Source organism: Podarcis bocagei (genome assembly GCF_964188305.1).
Source record: "Podarcis bocagei genome assembly, chromosome: 3".
NCBI classification, from domain to species: Eukaryota; Metazoa; Chordata; class Lepidosauria; order Squamata; family Lacertidae; genus Podarcis; species Podarcis bocagei.
Genome location: NC_138127.1, coordinates 102,798,936 through 102,818,410, shown reverse-complemented (window position 1 = coordinate 102,818,410; position 19,475 = coordinate 102,798,936). Strand labels below are relative to the sequence as shown.

The following is a 19,475-nucleotide window of genomic DNA, read 5'->3' as shown; positions in this document are numbered from 1 at the left end:
GTGTCAGAAACAGTTTAGTCAGTGCAAGTAGATAAATAGGAACCACTGCGGTGGGAAGGTAAATGGCGTTTCCGTACAATCTGGCTTCTGTCACAGTGTCCCATCTTGCCAGAAGTGGTCTTCTCATGCTGGCCACATGACCTGGAAACCTGTCTGTGGACAAATGCCAGCTTCCTCGGCCTGAAAGCGAGATGAGCGCCGCAACCCCATAGTCGCCTTTGACCTGACTTAACCCTCCAGGGGTCCCTTACCTTTTACCTTTACCTGTATCTTTATGTGAATGAAAGCAACTTTATCATTTCTTACAAGTATTGCCTTACCTGGACTAGTATCTCCAGATTTTCAAACAGAAGTCTCATCTGACCCCTACCTGCAGACACAGAGGGCAAACTTAGGACCTTTCCCTCACACAAACATTGTACTCTACCACTGAAGTGCAGCCTATATTAAAACCCATTTCAGCTTTACAGCCATTCCCCACTATTCTACCCCAAGGTGGTACATAGAGGCAGGCATGTTTTCTTCCCTGCAATTCCTGAAGGAATGGTGGCAGGTCATAATATATGCTCCCATTTGTCCACCTCATCAAGTGCTTCCCTTTCGAGCTGCTCTTACTGAGTGAGCAACCAGGCAGGTGAACTCTGCTTTTGTCCCCTGCTTGCCCACCTGTTTGGTTGTGGTCCTGTGAGGGAGGGCGGCTAGTAGCCCCTCAGACTGTGTGGACAGGTGTGCCTCACCTGGGGGCCCCAGAGCACCAGCCCTTGCAGCCTCGTTCTGAACCTCTTTAGGCCAAATGGGTTTTAGTCCAAATGGATAAAAATCTAGTAAATGGGCTTCCTCCCAAAATGCCTTCAACTGATCAGGAACAACATGCTTGAATACGCAAACACACACACAAACTCATATATATGTAGGCATTGGAAAGAACACCTTATCTCTGAGACCTTATCCTGAATGTTATGGTCTATTAGTAGTGGCTTCCTCATGGGATGTTTACAGATTGCCATCTATGGGCAGGGCCTTAAATCAAGTCCTGAAGAACATAATTCAACTTGGCCACAGGGTGTTGGGCTGTTGTTGTTGTTGTTTAGTCATTTAGTCATGTCTGACTCTTCGTGACCCCATGGACCAGAGCATGCCAGGCACTCCTGTCTTCCAATGCCTCCCGCAGTTTGGTCAAACTCATGCTGGTAGCTTCAAGAACACTGTCCAACCACTGTCCAACCATCTCGCCCCCTTCTCCTTGTACCCTCAGTCTTTCCCAACATCAGGGTCTTTTCCAGGGACTCTTCTCTTCTCACAAGGTGGCCAAAGTATTGAAGCGTCAGCTTCAGGATCTGTCCTTCCAGGGAGCACTCAGGGCTGATTTCCTTCAGAATAAATAGGTTTGATCTTCTTGCAGTCCATGGGACTTTCAAGAGTCTCCTCCAGCACCATAATTCAAAAGCATCAATTCTTTGGCGATCAGCCTTCTTTATGGTCCAGCTCTCACTTCCATACATCTGGGAAAACCATAGCTTTAACTATACAGACCTTTGTTGGCAAGGTGATGTCTCTGCTTTTTAAGATGCTGTCTAGGTTTGTCATTGCTTTTCTCCCAAGAAGCAGGCATCTTTTAATTTTGTGACTGCTGTCTGTCACCATCTGCAGTGATCTTTGCCAGGAGGTGATGGGACCAGTGGCCATGATCTAAGTTTTTTTGATGGTGAGCTTCAGACCATATTTTGTGCTCTCCTCTTTCACCCTAAATAAAAGGTTCTTTAATTCCTCCTCACTTTCTGCCATATTCTTGGACTGTGAGAAGATCAAACCTATCCATTCAGAAGGAAATCAGCCCAGTGTGCTCCCTGGAAGGACAGATCCTGAAGCTGAGGCTCCAATACTTTGGCCACCTCATGAGAAGAGAAGACTCCCTGGAAAAGACCCTGATGTTGGAAAAAATTGAGGCACAAGAACTGGACAACAGAGGACGAGATGGTTGGACAGTGTTCTCAAAGCTACCAAAATGAGTTGGTAGGCAGTGGAAAACAGGAGTGCCTGGCGTGCTCTGGTCCATGGGGTCAAGAAGAGTCGGACATGACTAAATGACTAAACAACAAAAAAAGGAAACATTTAAAAACTTCCCTATACAGAGCTGACTTCAGATGGCTCGGGGGTCTCCTAACTGTTTCTGCCCCTACTCAGCCCTGGCTTGCGGCCCCCAGAAAGTCATTCAGAAGGGAATGTGGCCCCACCTCCGCTTTACATGACTGTACCTCAAACTCCTCCTCCTCTTTCCCTCTAGGGGCTGCTGTTGTTCGACGACCTATAAATAAGGAGCACCTTCTGTTCCCTCCTCTGTGCGATCTCAGAATTTCCAGCAAATCGAAGCAGACATGAAGTTCTCCTACTTGATCTCTGTTTTTTTCCTCTTTTCTTCCCTCTTCCTGCTAAGGGATTCAGGTATTGTACAGAGTTTGCTTAGATTGTGGCAGGCACTGAAATAGCCAGCAATGCTGCTATAACGGGGAAGGAGTTTTCTTACCAATGGCAAAGTTCCCAGAAACAGTGCTGTTTGCTCTGTCTTGCACGCACAAAAAAAATATTATAAATATTAGGGTGAGGGTGTTTTTTGGGGGGGAGTGGAGGGTTAAAACAGAAAGTTTTATAATTTTGTTTTAAAAAAAGATTTGGTTTTAACATTTCCATCGTGTTGCGGCTTGTGGAAAAGAGCATGGTTTCAAATGAAATCTTAAATTCAAACAAAGGAAATTTAAATTAGTTCAGATGTGAAAAGCTCATAATCTTGGACAGATGCCATAAACCTTTTTCAGAGAAATTGAACCAACCATTTCTTCCTTTCTTTCTTTCTTTTTAATGTAAAATAACCAGATATCTTGTTTTTGAGAGTGAGTATTATTAAGATCGACCCTAGGACATTTATACAGTCGTACTTTGGAAGTTGAACGGAATCTGTTTGGGAAGTCCGTGGGCAGGGTATAAATATTAAATTATGATTATGATAAAAAAAATAACAAATGATTACACCCCACACCAGCCAAGACGCCCTGACATGTCCCATTCCCCCTTTACCATTTGGAGGGGGCGGTCAGTGGCTAGGCTGGAGCTGGAAAGGGGGGGGAGTTCAGCAACCCTGCAGAACTAGGAGGGAAAGCGGCTTACTTTTGAGTAAACATAGCTAGGTGTGGAAAACTGAATAAAAGACAGGGGAAAATGAAAAATTGGATTTAACAAGAATTGACAGATCTACCCAACGGTAGTTGCAAACTTGAGTATAAGCAACCTGAGCAGATGCCTCTGGAAAAGCTGTTTTGCCTGCTTGTTCACTGTACAGTGGTACCTCTGGTTACACACAAACGTCGTTCCAGAGGTCCATTCTTAACCTGAAACTGTTCTTAACCTGAAGCACCACTTTAGCTAATGGGGTCTCCCGCTGCTGCCACACCACCGCCACGTGATTTCTGTTCTCACCCTGAAGCAAAGTTCTTAACCCAAGGTACTATTTCTGTGTTAGCGGAGTCTGTAACCTGAAGTGTGTGTAACCTGAGGTACCACTGTAGTTGTATGAGACAAGAACAGCAATAGTCTGTGTCATTCAGTGTGGCTTTTAATAAACAATGAAATAATCTGTTTCCAGAGCGCGCCATCTTTGGCTATTTTCATCCAGAATTCTTATCTGCTTTCACATTAAAAAAAAAAAACTTCTCCCAAACTATATATTCTTGAGCAATTTCTCTCAGAATATTTATTTTAGGTGGAATCTACACACATATTTAAAAAAAAACTGTGAAAATGCTTTCTTTAAAAAAAAATGTTTTGAAAAATACATTGAATTTTGCACAGCTCACTTTCACCATCTAGTGTCACATTTGAATACTGCATTTTACAACACATTTAAAATGGTTTATTCTCAGCTGTGTAGCTGATTCCTTAGTGTTTCCCCTTAAAACATACTTGGATCTCTACCATTTCTTTCTTTCTTTCTTTTTAATGTAAAATAACCAGATATCTTGTTTTTGAGATTGAGGATTATAAAGATCGACCCTAGGACATTAATACAGTCGTACTTTGGAAGTTGAACGGAATCTGTTTGGGAAGTCCGTTTGACTTCCAAAATGTTCGGAAACCAAAGCGCGGCTTCTGATTGGCTGCAGAAAGCAGAGAACGGGCTTAGAACGCTGTAGCTGGCAAGGAGCCCTAACTCGAAGCGAACCAATGTTTTTCTTTCTTGCCTTAAGCTGACGCTTCTGCACCATCTCACGAACCACAATCAGATAAAGAATGTGACGAAGCCAAAGGGAAGTGCATGCTGGAGATTTGCTACAACGGCTGGACAAAAATCGGGACATGCCCACCACACCGCAAATGCTGCAGACCTCTGTAAGAGCTCCCTGAGGTAGATGTTGCCTGTCTTCCACTACAATTCCCATCAAACCCAGCCAGCATGGTCAGTGGTCAGGGGGGTGTGGAATTGTGGTCCTGCAACTGCAGGGTCCCAGGTTGCTGAAAGGTGGACTAAAGCAGGCACATCCAATGTCCAACAGGTTGCCACCCACCATGCAATATCAAAAACTGCCAGTGATCTACCACACTCTCCCATTGTCTTTCTTCAACTTAAACATATTATATTTAGCTGGGGAAACCCAGCCAGATGAGTGGGGTATAACTAATAAATTATGATTATAATAAAAAAATAACAATTTTTAAACAAATTGTTGAGCATATTCTCTCAGAATATTTATTTTAGGTGAAATCTGTACACGTATAAAAAACGCTGTGAAAATGCTTTTTTAAAAAAAAAGTTTTGAAAAATGCAATGAATTTTGCATAGCTGACTTTCACCATCTAGTGTCGCGTTTGTATATAGCACTTTAAAAACAGGTTTAAAACATTTTATTCACAGCTGTGTAGGTGAGTCCTTAGTGTCTCCCCTCAAAACATACTGGGATCTCTACCCCCAAGGCATTGGCTATGCTGGCAAGTCTTGCATTACAATATTCTGTTACACGCAGCATGTGTTGAATAGCTAAGGCTATAACCCAAATCTCCATTGCTCCAGGTTGGATACAGCAGATGCCTTCCTCCATCTAGCTCTGTCAACCTCTGCTGGGATCAGAGCACCATAGAAAAATCACAAGATGTGCTATTAGCCAGCATTTTAAAAGGATTTCTAGACCTTATGACTGCATGCGATGCCCCATTAAGTTTTAGGAGCCGCAGCAGTGCTTGAATAAGATTTTGAGTGATTGAGGGCAAGACCTCAGGATCATAGCTTGCTCACCGCTCCTCCCTCCTCCTCCTCCTCCTCCTCCTCTTCTTCTTCTTCTTCTTCTTCTTCTTCTTCTTCTTCTTCTTCTTCTTCTTTTAAAAGGCATATTCAGATTTCCCAATGGTTGGGCAGGTGCATTTATTTTAGATGGAACACAGAGAGTCTTGCTCATATGTATTCTAGCACTCACAAAACTATGAGAATGATGTCGTTCGAAATGGCAGGCAGTATGGCATTCGGATGTAGCTGGTGAAGGAAGCCCTCTAGTTGCTCCAGATGCCCCTTTGGCAATTGTGGTGGGTTCTTGACATCCATGATCACTGCAAAATAATGACGAGGTTCATCAGAGGCAGAGGCCAAGCAAGCTCTTTAGCACAGAGAGTCGGGAAAATGCAGGCTTAAACAAATATTGCCCAGTTAACCACATGGCTGAGTTAGGATCTTGAACCTGGTTCTCATGCCTAGCCTGCAACAGGGAAGTCGGGCATCTTGTAGCCTGTTCATGTCACACAACATTCAGAACAGTAAATACATTTATGTCATTGTTCTTGCCTCGTCTGTTTTCAGTTACAACGAGCTGAGAATATGTTTTGCTTCTCTGCCTTCAGGTAACGGAGTCGCATGAGAGTTGACTGCTTTGAGGTTTTCTACAATCAAGCAGTATATGAATTTTATGCAATAAATAAATTCAAAGACCCCTCCTAGATCTGTTCTGTCCGAATTTCTTTAGTTCCCATATAAGCAGCTCTTAGTTGTTTACTTCTACCATACCTCATCATTTTATGTTTATTATTATTTGAGATTTTGCATGATACCTTCAAAATGTTTGAGACTACAGCTGCCATCTGCTGAGGGTCAGGCAAATGTGTCCAAATTTATTCAGTTCCCATATAAACTGCTCTTAGCTTTTTACTTCTAAGATACCTCGCATTCTCTGTAGCAGCTATAGGGTTGCCCTACACTTGGAATTCCCTGGACATGGCCAGAATACAGCAGCCAGAAGCAGTGTCTGGCTGAAAATCGCTGAAATATCCAGGAAAATCAAGGCACATGGCAACCCATGTCAGAAGTCTTAAAAATAGCTCAAAAGCTTTGTTTATTATTAGAGATTTTTCATGGTACTGAGGCATCTGATCATAGCCTGCATTGAATCAAGGCTTATATTTTGATCAGATTCCTGATTTTGAATTGATTTTCCTGTATTCTAAAAATTAGCTTAAATTCACAAATGTTTCTTTCGAGGCAGGAGACCAGCAGGAAACCAGCAGGCAGCTGGCAAGCTCTTAGGCAGAGGGCCCCTCTGGTTTATTGCGGTCATAAAAAGCCTGAGAGCAAAAGGTCACTGACCCTACATATTACAGAATATATTTAAGCTGTAATAAAAGCGGCTAAATTAAGAGTTGGTAAATAGTAAGGTTTTGCCATTTGGCCTCTCATCATACAAAGAGTCATTTGCCTAAAGGTCAAAAGGCTAAGCATCTGGCTGGCAGAAAGGGAGGGAGTATTTGGGGAAGCCTTTTTAAAGTTGTTTCTTTTTAAACAGATCCTTTTACTCTGCAAAGATTTCTTTTCCTTTTAAAAGGTTATTTATGTCATGTATAATATGATATTCTGTTGTAAGCATCTAGAAAGTAATAAATGTTAGATTCTTATTTCATAGAATCCTAGAGTTGGAATAGACCACAAGGGCCATTAAGTCCAAGCAGGAAATACCATCAGAGCACTCCTGACATATGGTTGTCGGGCCTCTGTTTAAAGACCTCCAAAGAAGGAGCTCTTTCATAGATGGTGTGTGGAAAGGTGAACAAAAGATCTGTTCAGATAAAATTAGCCAGCATCTGTTTTAGCCATCTGCTCTATTTTAGAATTAAGGGGGCAAAGGTGGTCTGGTAATTAAGGTGCCTTGTCGAGGATAATGGCTACTTGTTTGCCATTTATAAATAGAAGAAAATATAGCTCTCTGTCTCCCATAAAAGGTAATAGGAAATGGGTGTATCTTTTATGATTGGTTCTAGCAAACAGCCAATAGGAATTTCAACCAGGCTGATTGGACAGAGGCAGCCAAAGGAGGAGCAAGGGGGCTGGGCTGAGGGAATATAAGTGCTGGCCATAATGGCAGGAGGGCAGGCCAGAGTTTGGTAACCATATACCACTGTGCCTCTCATTTATTTGTCTGACAAATAAATAATTATTTTAATTTCTCTATTGCTGCGTTGAATATTTCATTCCAGCTAAGCGTTAACCACAAGCAGGGTGCTACAGTACCTTCAAAATGTTTGAGACCACAGCTGCCATCTGCTGCGGTTCAGGCAAATCTGTCTATATCGGTTCCTCATTTTTCCAGTCTTCAGTCTGTTCCTCTGCATTTTTGCATCAGTTTGACTTTTTTACACACACACCCCATACATAGATGTGCTCGGAAAGATCTCCCCCACAAACTACCTTCTTCAAAACAGGCAGACAAGACTTCAAGAGTCTAGATGATGAAATGCATGGTTTTTAATGGACAGAAGAGAAAGGCAATTCAACATAAAATCAGCTACTCTAATGGCTCAAAAGGATAATGTGTCAGGAGGAAGGGGCCGGCAGAGCAAAACCAGCTGGGTCAACAGACACTTAGTCCTTGGATGTAACCCTTTAATCTCGGGGTCGTGGGTTTGAGCCTCACGTTGGGTGAGAGATTCCTACATTGCAAAGGGTTGGACTAGATGACTCTTGTGGTTCGTTTTGGCTCTATAAATCTGTGATTCTATGACTCTGTGACCTTGAAACTATATATTCTCCTATAGTTCCAAATTTTCCTAGACAGGGCCTGGAAATGAGGCAACATATGAACATATGGCTCTTCCTTATACATATCCAAAAACAGAGCTTTCTTCTGTCTATTTTGGTATTGTCTACTTTGACTGGTAATAACTGCCCAGCTTTTCCTACCTGGAGAGACACTGGGGACTGAACCTGAACCCCCCCCCCTTTTTATATATAGTTTTCTCACCATTTCCTTCTGAGAACTTAGGATCTGCTGTGTAATTCTGTGTGGTAACAGTCATGTCCCCACAGGTGCCTAACTCGTTCTGCTTCCTGAAATGATCACATACACAAACTCATGGTTCCTAAGGTGAAGCAACATTGAGGCTTCTCATATTCCCTGAATACGTCTTGTTCGTAATGGAGAGATCCTCTTGTGGGAATCTGAAGTAACAACCCTTCAATCCTCCTCCTCCTCCTCCTCCTCCTCCTCCTCCTCCTCCTCCTTCTTCTTCTTCTTATTATTATTATTATTATTATTATTAAATTTCTACCCTGCCAAGCCGGGCGGCTTACAACAGAAGGTCAAAAATACATTAAATACATTTTGATCTGTCTCTAGCCTCCAGGTTTTCATAGGATAATAGTGTCAGAATGCTTACTTGGTACATTTGATGCTTCCGTTAAACCAAATAATGTGTTCCAAAAATACATAGATTGCAGGGAAATGTAGACAAAAATAGGAAGAGGAGGAGGAGAAGGAGGAGAATTTATTATTTATACCCCACTCATCTAGCTGGCTGGCTTTACTCAGTCATTCTGGGCGACTTCCAAAACAAATTAAAACATAATAAAACATCAAAAACTTCCCAATACAGGACTGCCTTCAGATCTCTTCTAAAAGTCAGATAAGTTCTTCATTTCCTTGACAACTGATGGGAGGTCGTTCCACAGGTCAGGCACCACTACCGAGAAGGCCCTCTGCCTGGTTCTTATGACCAGAAAAAAAGAATCGAAGAGACAAGAAATTGAGATGTTCATCCATCCTAGTTTGGGGGCTTCCAGGTGTTTGTGGACTCCAGCTTCCATCAACTCCAACCAGTATTGCCAAGAGTCAAGAATGATGGGAGCTGCCATGCAAAATACCTGCGTTGCACCAGGCTGATGAAGACTGTCTTGAGTAAGTGTCATGATTGCAAAGCCTTAGCAATAGATGAAGCCAATATCCAATTCTTCAGTAATAGCTCTTGAGTGCTCACTGGAAAGACAGGTCGTGAAGCTGAGGCTCCAATACTTTGGCCACCTCATGAGAATAGAAGACTCCCTGGAAAAGACCCTGATGTTGGGAAAGATTGAGGGCACAAGGAGAAGGGGACGACAGAGGTCGAGATGGTTGGACAGTGTTCTCGAAGCTACCAGCATGAGTTTGACCAAACTGCAGGAGGCAGTGGAAGACAGGAGTGCCTGGCGTGCTCTGGTCCATGGGGTCACGGAGAGTCAGACACGACTAAACAACTAAACAACAACATGTGAAAGATAATGGAAGCCATTAAAGAAATTCAGAATGAGTTAATTTTTATCGACACTGCCAAGAGCAAAAGCATTAAGAATCTAGAAACATCATGTTTTCTTGTTGTTAACAAACCCATTTTAAAGTTCACATACCATCTTAAATGTGAAGAACAGGGGTTTTAAATACCAGTACAGGTCAGGATTTTATCAGTTTTTAATAATGAAACAACCAATTACTCTGATTTAAAAGTTAATTAAATTGGGAGCGCCTAGCCTGTGGTGGACAGTTACCAGTAAACAGTTGGCTGCATAATACTATACCTAAACAATAGTTAAAACACAAAAAAGTAAAAGATTTCTATACAATCACTGAAAGTACAAGGAAGTATACCACTTTTACTTGCAGGAGATGTGCTCTCTGTCGAAACTTTGCTAGCGTAAGAACTATGTCACGCAAAAACATGAAAAAGCCAACATTCTCTTCGGTATTTAGATCAGGCCGTGGAGATGTTCCTGCAGGGTGGGTGGTGTATATTAAGCAAGATCACAAACAGGAAAATGCTGATATATTTTCACAAGATTTTTTTTCCCCACAATGAAAGAGTAAAAAGAGAGCTTCCACTCTCCTCGAATTTCCCACTCTCCGGAACCACAACAACCACCCTCTTAGAAGCCTATCCTATTGCTCTATTGCAACAGAATATGAACTCAGTGGGATGGGGAGGGAAGAGTCCATTGTACCTGACCTCTTGCTTTCTCCACACACACACACACACAGAGAGAGAGAGAGAGAGAGAGAGAGAGAGAGAGACAGAGACAGAGACAGAGAAAGAGACAGACACACATACAGACACAAACACACAGAACCCGCACCCATTGCTAAAACACAAAGCAAAATTTATGTCTGATGCTGCCTCATAACTGTAGCCTTATATCTTTATCACAGGGACGTAGGTGGCACCATGGGCTTGCCGATAAGAAGGCTGGCAGATCGAATCCCCCCGACGGGGCGAGCTCCCGTGGCTCTGTCCCAGCTCCTGCCAACCTAGCCAACCTAGCCATTTGAAAGCATGTCAGTGCAAGTAGATAAATAGGTACCACTGCGGTGGGAAGGTGAGAAGGTGGGAAGATTGTATGGCGTTTCCTTACAATCTGGCTTCCGTCACAGTGTCCCATTTTGCCAGAAGTGGTTTTCTCGTGCTGGCCACATCACCCGGAAACCTGTCTGTGGACAAATGCCAGCTCCCTCGGCCTGAAAGCGAAATGAGCGCCGCAACCTCATAGTCGCCTTTGACCTGACTTAACCCTCCAGGAGTCCCTTACCTTTTACCTTTACCTGTATCTTTATGTGAATGAAAGCAACTTTATCATTTCTTACAAGTATTGTCGTACTTGAACTAGTATCAACTCTCCAGATTTTCAAACGGGAGTCTCATCTGACCCCTACCTGCAGACACAGAGGGTGAACTTAGGACCTTTCCCTCATACAAACATTGTACACAACCACTGAAGTGCAGCCTCGCTTAAAACCCATTTCAGATTTACAGCCATTCCCCACTATTCTACCCCAAGGTGGTACACAGGGACAGGCATGTTTTCTTCCCTGCAATTCCTGAAGGAATGGTGGCAGGTCATAATATACGGTACGCTCCCATTTGTCCATCTCATCAAGTGTTTCTCTTTCGAGCTGCTCTTACTGAGTGAGTAATCAGGCAGGTGAGCTCTGCTTTTGTCCCCAGCTTTAACTATACAGACCTTTGTCGGCAAGGTGATGTCTCTGCTTTTTAAGATGCTGTCTAGGTTTGTCATTGCTTTTCTCCCAAGAGGCAGGCATTTTTAATTTCATGACTGCTGTCACCATCTGCAGTGATCATGGAACTGAAGAAACTAAAATTTCTCACTGCCTCCATTTCTTATCCTTCTCTTTGCCAGGAGGTTATAGGACCCGTGGCCATGATCTTAGTTTTATGGATGTTGAGCTTCAGACCATATTTTGCGCTCTACTCTTTCACCCTCATTAAAAGGTTCTTTAATTCCTCCTCACTTTCTGCCATCTTCTTGGACTGCAAGAAGATCAAACCTATCCATTCAGAAGGAAATCAGCCCTGAGTACTCACTGGAAGGACAGATCCTCAAGCTGGAGGGACAGATCCTGAAGCTGAGGCTCCAATACTTTGGCCACCTCATGAGAAGAGAAGACTCCCTGGAAAAGACCCAGAAAGATTGAGGGCACAAGGAGAAGGGGACGACAGAGGATGAGATGGTTGGACAGTGTTATCAAAGCTACCAACGTGAGTTGGTAGGCAGTAGAAAACAGGAGTGCCTGACGTGCTCTGGTCCATGGGGTCACGAAGAGTCGGACACGACTAAATGACTAAACAACAACAAAAAGGAAACATTTCAAAACTTCCCTATACAGAGCTGACTTCAGATGGCTCGGGGCTCAGATAACTGTTTCTGCCCCTACCCAGCCCTGGCTTGCGGCCCCCAGAAAGTCATTCAGAAGGGAATGTGGGCTTCCGGGGACAGCGCCAGTGGCTAATGGCGGAGTTCCTCTAAGCAGAGGAGCTAGCTCCGTGAAAATCGGGTCGCCCGCTACGGCGAAAGCGGAGACCCGTCAGAAATCTCAGGTGGGAGAAGCCTAAGAACGTGGGGGTTCGGCAGGGCACCTGGAGCGCCCCCCCTACTCGTGTGGAATCCTTTTTTAAGGGCTCCGGAGCGAGTGTGGTGAGTGGCGCGGTGCTGCGAACTGAATGCTACTTTCGCGGAGTGAAGCCGCACAGCCATTGCCGGGGAGCGCTGACCTTTCTCCTGTGGATATTTGATTCTAAAGCAACTACCTGTGAGTAAAGTGAAGGAATGGGACTTTTAACAGCTGAATTCGGCTATGAACGGGGGAGGCGTAAAACAGGAAGTCCGCCTTCCTTTTCTGTAAATAGTGGGAAGCAAGGAGCTTTAAACTAAAGCCTGAAAGACTGCTTTTGACATTTAAATCTTCAGCGTAAAACTAGTAAACCCCCCTTGGCTGCAGGGGAAAAGGGGGGGATTTCTGGACATTACTTCCTTGCAGGAAAAGAGACTAAAAGTTAACGTTCCATCGCTCGGAACCTGGGAATGGCAGCCATTAAAATCGCTGCATTGTGGAGCTCCGCATTGACTGTGAATAGACCAACTAGCTGTCAGTGAGTGAAACATTGTTTCAACTATCTTCTCTTGGCTTAAGAGTTACAACTTTGCTTTTGAACTAAAAAGCTTGTTACCAAATATACTGCTATAACTTGTTAGAGTAACTTTAAAGAGGAAAATAAAAAGAAAAGGATACTTTGGACTAATATAAGATAAGCACCAACTACTTCCCTCTAGAGGAGGATTTTGAAACTGTTATAAGGAGTAGAATTTCCCAGCCTTAAAGACAAAACTCTGGGAATTGTATCTGACCTTGAGAGCCTGGTGTGTTATGGCAGATGGGAAGGGGAAAATAGATTTATCACAGGAAAAGACAACTAGATCTGGCAGAATCTTTCGGAGAGCCTCTACATCTGCCCCCTCTGTTCCCTCTGCAGCTGTGTCAATGTATACTAAATCAAAAGGAGGAATGCCCTCGGAAGAAGATTGGGCTTTTGTTTTAAGTAAAATCAATAGTTCTTTGGAACAAATGAATAAAAAATTGGATCAAAATTCACAAAAATTGGACCAAAACACACAAAGTATAAAAAGTTTGGAACAAAAAGTCAGTTCTAATACAGAAGCTATTGAGACACTAGTTAAGGAATCTAACTCAACTAGACAGACTGCAGAGGAAGCTAAGGAAAAGATTGCTACGGTAGAAGCGAAAGTCCCAGATGTGTGGAAACAAGTACATGACCAAAAACAGATGCTTTCTATATTTGAGCTCAAGGAGAAACAGATAAATTTGAGAATTCGGGGAGTACCTGAACTAGAAAAAGACTCCTTGATAGACTTTCTTACAGAGGAATTCGCAACCTTTTGGAAACGGGACCTACAAAAAGAGGAGTTTAAAATTGTGAGAGCCTTCAGACTGGGAAGAGGTGGGAAGAAGGAGAAGAACAGAATAAGAGACTGTTTGATTACACTCAGATTGAAGGAAGAGAGGGACAAAATTTTGAGTTGGCATTACGAGGAGGCCTTGACAATACACAAATTTAGAGTGGAGATATTTAAAGATATTCCCAAATATCTCTTAGATTTGAGATTCAATTATAGAGATTTGGTTGATCTGTTGAGAAGGAACAGAATTAACTTTCGGTGGGAATTCCCTCAAGGCCTATCTTCAGCTTTAAAGGAAGAAAAATAAAGATAAGATCATTGGAGGATAAAATAAAGTTCTTGCACAACTACGAAGAAGACCTACAGAAGGGAATCGGAAAAGAGCCAACATCACCGGAAAGAGGGTCTCCAGACAGAGGATTGGAGCAAAGAGTACGGAAGAGAGCATCACCAAAAAAAGATACTCTGGATACTTTGGACATTTCATCATTGTCTTTTGGACTGGACCCCCCCCCCCCGACAAGGAGTTAGCGTTACTACCAACAGAAGAGGAACAAGAGCTGGGGGCAGTTGGGGGGGGTACCAAAGTAACTACAGGATGACGCTGCATGCCCTGAGTTGGAATGTCCATGGCCTCAACATTTCGGAGAAAAGGCGACGAGTGTTTCATTTATTGAAAAAAAAACAATTGGACTTAATTTGTTTACAAGAAACGCATGTGACAAGACTACACAGGAAATTATTAAGTAAGAAGAAATTAGGCCAAGAATTTATTTCATCAGATAAAGTCAAAAAAAGAGGAGTGGTACTCTATGCAAAGGAGAACCTATCACCCAAATTTATCTTCAAAGATGAACAAGGAAGACTGGTAGCAATTGAAATTCAATTACCAAGAGATAGATATTTGGTGATAGGTATCTATGCACCAAATGAAGGGAAATCGGAATTCTTCAAAAAGTTACATGAAATCTTGGTGGACTATATGGATTATAACATGATTTTGATGGGAGACATGAATGGTGTCATATCTACAAATATGGATAAGGCGCAAAGACAAACAATTACCAAGGATGGAAGACTACCAAAAACATTTTTTGATATGACTGATAACTTGGACTTGATTGACGTTTGGAGAATGAAGAATCCTCTGGGAAGAGAGGGAACTTTCTTCTCGGAGGCAAAAATGACATGGACAAGAATCGACCAAATCTGGGTAACTAGAGGACTGGCTCCAAAGATCAGCAAGACTGAAATTTGCCCAAAAACCAGCTCTGACCACAATGCGGTGAAGATGGAAATGAAATTAATGCCAACTGGTTCCTTCAGATGGAGGATGAATGACTCTTTGTTCAGGAATGATGAATTTATTAAAAAGGCCCCCAAAAGGCCCAAAAAGATTATTTTGAGATAAACATGAATACTTCAGTGGGAAAAAGAGTAATCTGGGACACAAGTAAAGCCGTACTGAGAGGTTTTTTGATACAACAGAATGCAATTAAGAAGAAAAGGCAAAATGAGAAAAAAGACAAAATTCTGGAAAAAATAAAGGAAGGAGAGAAGAAATTGAGGATGAAACCAAAGTCCCAGGAGATCTTAAAAAAAATAAAGTTTTATCAAGTACAATATATGAAATTGTTGAACCAGGAAATAGAATGGAAGATTAAACAGATGAGACAAAAGACATTTGAATCGGCAAATAAGTGTGGGAAACTGCTGGCTTGGCAATTGAAAAAAAGACAAAAATTAAATACTATTACGAATCTGGAAGTGGAAGGAAAGAATATACAGAATCCAGTTGAAGTTAGAAGGTGCTTCCAGAGGTATTTTAAACAATTATATACACAAGAAAAGCAGAACGAAATGGACATTGATAAATTCTTGAAAATAAATGGACTTCAAAAAAATTCCCAAGAAAACAAATTAATGTTGGATTACAAAATAACGGATCAGGAAGTAGAAGTGGCCATTCAGAATATGCAACTAGGTTAATCTCCAGGACCGGATGGACTGACTTCTAGATACTATAGAACTTTGAAAGAATGGTTAATACAACCATTAAAGGAAGTCTGCAATGAAATATTGGAAGGGAAAAGGGCACCTGAATCGTGGAAAGAAGCATATATTACACTCATACCAAAATCAGAGTCTGAAAAGACGCAACTTAAAAATTACCGCCCCATATCACTCCTTAATGTGGATTACAAAATTTTTGCAGATATTTTGGCTAAAAGACTAAAAAAGGTGTTAGCAGAAGAAATTCATAAAGACCAAGCGGGCTTTCTCCCGGGCAGGCATTTGTCTGATAATACGAGGAATATAATTAACATTTTAGAAAAGCTACAAGTGAAGATTAATACTAAAGCAGTTTTGATTTTTGTGGACGTGAAGAAAGCCTTTGACAATATTTCCTGGAGTTTTATGAAGAAGAATTTATTAGGGATGGGGGTTGGTAAAAGTTTTGGAAATGGTATAGGTGCAATTTATTCAGAACAAAGGGCTAAACTAATTGTGAATAAGTTAGTGATGGAAGAATTTAGGATTGAGAAAGGAACACGACAAGGTTGCCCAATTTCTCCATTGCTTTTTATTTCAGTCCTGGAGGTTTTGCTAAATATGATTAGAAGGGACCTGTCAGGGAACTGCCATCGGAGGGACAGGTGGTGGAAGGGCTCACGGAGGTTGGGAGAGACCCAGCAGCGGAAGCAGGAACCAGCAGGGGGAGAGGTGGGTCTCTGAGGGAAAGCGAGCAAGAGGGAGGGCTCAGGGACACGTCCAGCGAGAACAGTGGGGAGGTTTCTGGACCTCCCATAGGGAGACCCACTCCTCGCCGGAAACTGTCACGCCGTGAGTCCAGAAGACGTGTTTCCGTTAAGGAGCTTTTATGTTGGAAGCGATTCCGAAAGCAGCCACTGTCGGAATCTGCTAGTGACTAGAGGAGCCATGTCTGAGGGGCTCCGTCACAGACAGAGATTTGTGGACTTGAACAAACTCTGAGGGACTACGATTTTACGCGCAAGCAGCTCATCATCCCATCACAGGACCAATTGGTTAAAGGTATACAAGTGGGATCTAAACAGTACAAATTGAAAGCATTTGCAGATGATTTAGTACTGACTTTACAGGAGCCAGAATCAAGCACGAAAAGAGTATTAGAATTGATTCAAGAATTTGGTCAGGTAGCAGATTTTAAGTTGAATAAGATGAAAACTAAAGTCCTGGAGAAAAATCTGAATGTGATTGAGAGAGAGAAGTTTCAGAGAGAGACAGGCTTGACACTGCTTAAGAAAGTGAAATACTTAGGGGTTAATATGACTGCTAAAAATGTGAATTTATACAAGGATAGCTATGAAAAATGTTGGACTGCAGTGAAAAAAGACTTAGAAATATGGTCAAATTTGAAGTTATCACTGCTAGGCCGAATTGCTGTGATAAAAATGAATGTATTGCCAAGAATGTTATTTCTGTTCCAATCACTGCAAATCTTGGACAAAATGGACTGTTTCAAGAAGTGGCAGAGAGATATTTCCAGATTTGTCTGGGAGGGCAAGAAGCCCCGTATAAAATTTAAGATTTTAACTGATGCTAAAGAAAGAGGTGGATTTGCCCTGCCAGACTTAAAACTTTACTATGAATCAGCCGCTTTTTGCTGGCTGAGAGAATGGATGCTTCTTGAAAATACAGATGTTTTGGATTTGGAAGGTTTTAATAATGTATTTGGTTGGCATGCATATTTGTGGTATGATAAGGTCAAAGCACACAAAAACCATATTGTAACGAAAGCATTGTTTAATGTCTGGATAAGATATAAGGATTTGTTAGAAAATAAAACCCCAGGATGGCTGTCACCTATGGAGGCAAAGGCTAAGAAAAAACTCAATATGGAGGCCAAATGGCCGAAGTATTGGGAAATTTTGGAACAAGAGGTGACAGATTAAAATTATAGAGCTTTGAAAAATTAAAAAACAGAGTGCGAGATTGGCTCCATTATTACCAAATAATGGAGGCATACAATCTGGACAAAAAATTAGGTTTTCAAGTGGAAAAATCAAAGTTGGAAACAGAATTGTTAGACCCTAAAGTTAAGAATTTGTCAAGAATGTATAACTTGCTACTGAAATGGAATACTCAGGATGAAATGGTGAAATCTGCTATGATTAAATGGGCACAGGATGTCGAACATAACATTATGATGGCTGACTGGGAACAGTTATGGACCACTGGTATGAAGTTTACGGCATGTAATGCCTTAAAAGAGAATTTAATGAAAATGATTTACAGGTGGTACATAACACCAGTCAAGCTTGCAAAAATCTATCATTTGCCCGATAATAAATGTTGGAAATGCAATGAAACTGAAGGCACTTTCTTTCACCTTTGGTGGACATGCCCAAAGATTAAGGCATTCTGGGAGATGATCTATAATGAAATGAAAAAGGTATTTCAATATACCTTCTTAAAGAAACCAGAGGCCTTTCTCTTGGGCATGGTGGGCCAATTGGTGCCAAAGAAGGATAGAGTTTTTTTCATGTATGCTACAACAGCAGCAAGAATACTCATCGCAAAGCACTGGAAGACGCAAGACCTACCTACCAGGGAAGAATGGCAGATGAAGATGATGGATTATATGGAATTGGCGGAAATGACTGGCAGAATCTGAGACCAGGGAGAAGAGTCAGTGGAAGAAGATTGGAAAAAATTCAAAGCTTCTTTAAAGAAATACTCTAAAATTAATGAATGTTAGAAAGATGCTGGAAAGAAGTTATATGACTTTAGTAGAAATATTATAAAGAATTAAGTATGAATAGATTAACATTGGGTAAAGATGTAAATTTAAGTCTAAAATTTCGTTAAATTAAATTATGGAACTAAATTTGTGAAAGAGGGAAAGGACTTGCTAGAATATTTAATTGAACTAGAATACAAAAAAGGAGGTGTGAGGAAGTCGAGGAAATAAGCTAATGAAAGATAAGGATATGAAAATATGGGGTTCTTTTGTATGTTTGTTCTCTTTTGGGTTTTTTTTCAAATGCTTTTGTTTTCTTTTCTTGTCTTCTTTTTGTATTGTTGATGTTTTGTATATTTCTCTTTTGTTATTTCTTAAATATTTTATAATAAAAAAAACAGAAGGGAATGTGGCCCCACCTCTGCTTACCCATTTCAGATTTACAGCCATTCCCCATTATTCTACCCCAAGATGGAACACAGAGGCAGGCATGTTTTCTTCCCTGCAATTCCTGAAGGAATGGTGTCAGGTCATAATATATGCTCCCATTTGTCCACCTCATTAAGTGCTTCCCTTTCGAGCTGCTCTTACTGAGCAACCAGGCAGGTGAACTCTGCTTTTGTCCCCTGCTTGCCCACCTGTTTGGTTGTGGTCCTGTGAGGGAGGGCGGCTAGTAGCCCCTCAGACTGTGTGGACAGGTGTGCCTCACCTGGGGGCCCCAGAGCACCAGCCCTGGCAGCCTCCTTCCGAAACTCTTTAGGCCAAATGGGTTTTATTCCAAATGGGTAAAAATCTAGTAAATGGGCTTCCTCCCAAAATGTCTTCAACTGATCAGGAACAACATGCTTGAATACACAAACACACACATGCAAACACATATATATGCAGACATTGAAAAGAAGACCTTATCTCTGAGACCTTATCCTGAATGTCATGGTCTTTTAGAAGTGGCTTCCTCATGGGATGTTTACAGATTGCCATCTATGGGCAGGGCCTTAAATCAAATCCTGAAGCACATAATTCAACTTGCCCACAGGGTGTTGGGCTGCTGTTGTTGTTGTTTAGTCATTTACTCATGTCTGACTCTTCGTGACCCCATGGACCAGAGCACACCAGGCACTCCTGTCTTCCATTGCCCCCCGCAGTTTGGTCAAACTCATGTTTGTAGCTTCAAGAACACTGTCCAACCATCTCGTCCTCTGTCGTCCCCTTCTC

General features: G+C 41.9%; 2 long non-coding RNA genes across 4 annotated transcripts in view; one reads left to right on the top strand and one right to left on the bottom strand.

Annotated features, from left to right (window-relative positions):
* LOC308584254 overlaps positions 1-19,475 on the bottom strand; it is a 34,530-nt gene that overhangs the window by 2,787 nt on the left and 12,268 nt on the right. The window lies entirely within an intron of this gene.
* The window catches only part of LOC308584224, a 33,417-nt gene continuing 17,916 nt past the window's right edge, over positions 3,975-19,475 (top strand). The window contains exons 1-2 of one of the 2 annotated variants that reach the window (XR_014006667.1): positions 3,975-4,396; positions 5,878-6,034. This is a non-coding gene — a long non-coding RNA (uncharacterized lncRNA). Of the gene's footprint in view, positions 4,397-5,877; positions 6,035-19,475 lie in introns of those variants that run through there. The other variant, XR_014006666.1, reaches the window with a different exon arrangement.